General features: G+C 50.1%; 1 pseudogene; it reads left to right on the top strand.

Moving 5' to 3' along the window:
- The first annotated feature begins 213 nt into the window (after window positions 1-213).
- On the top strand, window positions 214-2535 carry LOC120848480 (annotated as a pseudogene).
- The last annotated feature ends 2111 nt before the right edge of the window (window positions 2536-4646 follow it).

Genomic DNA, 4646 nt, shown 5'->3' with positions numbered 1-4646 from the left:
GCGCGTTTGTTGACTGCGGAGCACACAGAGCTGAGCTTCTGGCGGGCGAGCTGAGCTTCTGGCGCCAGGGCCACGGAGGGGCATGCCTGCACGAGCGGCAGCAGCATCAGATGTCTTTTCTTTTCAATAGAATCAGTTGCTAGTTCAGCGCTTGTCCTGTGTTTCTGTGTTTCTCCTCTTTCTGTCCTTGTCCCAGTCGCGCTGTAAGTAATTATGAACTCTTACCAACTCGCCCAATTGTCCATTTTGCTAGGTTTCATTTCTTCTACAAGGGGCTCTTTTCTGTGTTCTCAAGACTTTGTACATAATCCCGCTGTTTTATCATCCCTCATCGCTGTCTATGTTTGCAAGGCAAGGACCGCATCCTGGTACGCTAGATCCTCCACGTGCCCCCCTGATTTACAAGTAATTTGCGGGTGGATGGTTCCGTCTCCGAGGCACTCCAGCAGGCTGTGTCGCATCTTGTGTTCGGAGTGGTGGCAGCAGGTCCGCTTTTTTAAGGACTGCCTCCGTATCGCTTGTTCCCGGGGGCTTACTCACCCTCAAGCATCCCGCCTTTTTCAAGAATGGTCAAGGACCACTGCCCAGGTTACTGGGTTTCTTTTGTCTCAAGTGCGCCTTACACTGCCTCCCAAGAAGAGGACTAGGGCCAAAGAAGGTAACGTTGTCATCCTCGGGGATCTTCAAGTCCCAGACAGTCACCTAAAGATTTTGAAAAAAGGACCTAAGTTCTGCCTCGAGCCCATGCTCAGAAGAGTAGACAAGTTGGTCATGTCGAGATCCATCTCACGAGCAACACCGGAAGAGGACAGACCAAGGTGCGTTGCTGATTGTGTGGACGTCCTGTGGAGATCCGAAGGAGGGTGCCGAAGAACCAAAGGCCTCGAGCCCGTGATTGACTTTCTCGCGTCCAACAGCATGAACATAATGTTGTCCGACAAAGAAGGGTGCTTTGTCATCATGCCCGACGGCACGTTCTCCGAAAAAGCGACAACAGCCGTACTAAAAAACTTTAGAGCGGTCTCCGATCGTCCCGCCAAGGTGAAGGAATGCACCATCAAATTTCTTCACCAACTGAACCTGACCAGTGTTGCTGCAGGAGCAAAGAAAGGAAAAAACCTCACGTTAGACGTATTTTTCGCGGCAAAAACCCATAAACCAGGAGTCCCCTTTCGCACCATAGTGTCCGAGCGGAATTCTTGGTTACACGCAATTTCGGGCTTTTTGCAAAGGCACCTCGACTCCCTACATATTGTAGACCCAATGTGCGTCCCCAATTCCAAGGCGGTTGTTGACTTTCTAAATGTCAGTAACCCACACGGGTGCAGCGCGTTCAGCATCGACGTTGAAGAATTATATTATTCCATGCCACACGACGACCTCATGGTTAGTGTCAAGGAGTGCATCACAGAACACAACGATGAAAGCGCCTTCAGGACCCGATGCGGGATTACGGTAGAAGACTTTCTCGAACTCCTGTCCGTGTATTTAAAGTCCACACTTATCGGATGGCAGGACAAGGTGTACATACAGAAGTCTGGCGTATGCATAGGGTCTAGAGTAGCTCCTGTGCTCAGTAACATCTTCCTGGGCAAGATCGATCGGGATCTTGAACCCTGCTTGGAGAAAAACACCAAGAATGTTTTTAGGTACGTAGACGATTAGTTGGTGTTCGTTGAGAGGGCTAATTTCCAGCAAAAGCTTGACGATATGCTGAAGATCTTCACGGAAAAAGGGCTAGGACTTCACTTCACCTATGAAGCCCCAAAACAGAACCTCATACAGTTCCTGGATCTCCGCATCGAAGTGGGAGACGATCATGTTTGCTGGTGTTACAGTCCCAGAACAGCGAAGGCTCTTCTTAACTTTCAATCAGCCCACTCCAAACTCGTCAAACAAGGCATCGCATTTTCCTGTCTGAGGACTGCTCTAACAAACACATGCATCCACAATTTGAATTCCAGCTTCATGTCCAAAATTCAACGGCTCAAGGATTCGGGATATCCTAATTCGGTCATTTCTTCAGCTTGCGAAAAAATCGTAAAACACCTTAAAACAGATCCCGCGATCGAGCAACGTGACCTCGAGCAGAGAGAGAAAAAGAAAACCTCAGTCATACCGTACATCCACCGCCTTTCCCACGGACTCAAGAAAGTCGCCTCAAGATACAACGTGAATGTTGTTTTTTCCGCCCGCCAGAAGCTCAGCTCTGTGTGCTCCGCAGTCAACGAACGCGCGAGAAATAACGATCCTAAGTCTCAAAGCGGCTGCAGCATCAAACACGGAATGCAGTTTGTCGCCTGCATAGAAGGCGTGGTCTACAAGATTCCGTTTTCCTGCGGGCGTGCCTACATAGGACAGACTGGGCGTTGCCTCAACACAAGACTACGAGAACACCACAGTTCTATGAAAGGAACCGCTCACACGCATCTCGCGATGCATTGCCGGGATTGCGGATGCCAACCCCTGTTCAACAAGACTACAGTGATGTTCCGACACAACCACAAACTACACCGAGAAATGATGGAGACGTACCACATAACAAAAACCGGATCCTTGTGTGTGAGCCAGCCCACAGTGACTTTGATGAAGAGCGAGATCGGCTTTTTGGATCTCGGATAACTTGGCCGGTTTCGCATCGAGTGAAAGAAGAAGCGCCAGGGCCACGGAGGGGCATGCCTGCACGAGCGGCAGCAGCATCAGATGTCTTTTCTTTTCAATAGAATCAGTTGCTAGTTCAGCGCTTGTCCTGTGTTTCTGTGTTTCTCCTCTTTCTGTCCTTGTCCCAGTCGCGCTGTAAGTAATTATGAACTCTTACCAACTCGCCCAATTGTCCATTTTGCCATGTTTGTCAATTTTTAGAAAAATAAATAAATTTTAAATAAATATGATTACTTTATATTACAAGCAAGCTATACCCATAGTTTGCGCCTAAAACGTATTAGAGTTCTCCTAATGTTATCGCTTTAGTTATTCACTCTCAAACGGGCCCCCTCCATCAGTGCGCGTTAATGCAACTGTCCACCACCTCATGCCTTACGATTTTTCCTGTCCCCAAGTATTTTTTCTAATCAAAACTAAGTTTGGATTCGTTCATACCAGACACCAGACAATAACATATAAAAACATCAGTTGATTTGAAAATATCGCCTAGCCATCCTTTGGTCGATCTTATCTGAAATCACCCGGGTACCTTGACGTTTTGCCTTTGTATGACCGTTTCTTGATCTCCGTTGCGTGATCCACTAGAGGGAATGTACACCGTTTTCAAAGCGTTCGATGTAATCGTACTGTACTGACTGTCGCCTGTCAAGGCCTACCATGAGATGATGAGGGAGGTTTTTCACAACTTTGGCTTGAATCGTAGCGCTGGCGTTTCCAATGGCAATCTTGGCTTGTGTTAGGCCAACGGGGTGTCTTGATTCTCCGAACGGGCCTCCGAGAACACAGTCTGGGGCTGGGGTGATCTCGAAGTTGTGGCTTGCAGCGAAGATCTCGCTCATGAGTGTTACGGCTGAGCCTGTGTCCCAGAGCGCTATCGCCTCGATGCTGTTGACGTGCGAAGCCAATAGAATTGTCCAGTTCTTGTCTGCATGATGTGCTGTGATGATGTTGTTCACGCGTTCCGAAGTTGGCTGTTTCGCTTCGCGTCGTCGTGCTGCAGCGGCTTTCTCCTCCTTGGTGCGGGTGTCAGGTTGAGCGCAGTCTTTGGATCGGTGCCCTCGCGTTTTGCGTCGCGCAGATGTGTCCGGTGTCAGCCTTTGTCGATGCTGTCGCGGTCTTCGGTGAAGACAGATGTCGTTGCAAACATGTAGTCTGTCATCGCTTTGTTGCGTTGCGTTTTGCCGTGGATGGGGACGCCGTCGACTGACGCCGTGGAGGTCGGGGAACAGATCCGAGACTACGTGTTGCTCGCCGTCCCGAGTCGTTGACCTCGTTCAGCCGGTGTCCTCAGTCCGTCGCGTACGGCAGTACGGTCGTAGCTTGTTGCGTTTCTTCGCTGGTGTCGCTGGTGCACGTGTTGACAGCTCACCACGCTTTCGGCGCCGGTCGCCGCATGCGGTGGTGCTTTTCGGCTTGATGTCGACTTGGGCGTCGTTTGAGCGTTCTCGCTGTTATGTCACTCGATGACGTAACCGTCGCGGTGACCTGGTGCGTTGTATCGTGGTGCCGTCGTCAGGTCGTCCGTGGGCCGCTCGCACGCATTTCTTTTAGGTAGTCGTCGGTCGCTTCATACCGAATTTTCGCTGCTTGCCCGTCCGCGTAGTCTTCGTTAGTGAGTCCTCGTCGTCATGTTAGTCGTGGATGAGCACAAGAATAAGCGATATTAATTGAAACTCAAAGATTTAATCCGGATTAAAATGAATTACATTTCGTCGTGACGACATGACGTGCGCTACTACTTCCCGCGATGCTCCTCCTCCCCCCTCCACCACTCCACAGATGGCGCTAGGTGTCCGTCGTTGTGGAGCTCTCTCCGCCCTCCAAAGATGGCGCTAGGTTTCCGTCGTTGTAGAGCTCTCTCCGCTAACGGTACAAAACGTAAATATCGCAGGAGCCTCCTCGCTAGAAGTTGTTGTGATTATGCCACTCCTCAAAGCATTGTTTTGGCTACTCCAAAAGGGGCTTCAAAGCGGTTTCGGCCA

This window comes from Ixodes scapularis, unplaced genomic scaffold, assembly GCF_016920785.2.
Source record: "Ixodes scapularis isolate PalLabHiFi unplaced genomic scaffold, ASM1692078v2 PGA_scaffold10__122_contigs__length_95168666, whole genome shotgun sequence".
Lineage (NCBI taxonomy): Eukaryota > Metazoa > Arthropoda > Arachnida > Ixodida > Ixodidae > Ixodes > Ixodes scapularis.
The sequence above is the reverse complement of the archived record's forward strand: the minus strand, read 5'-3'. Positions and strand labels throughout refer to the sequence as shown.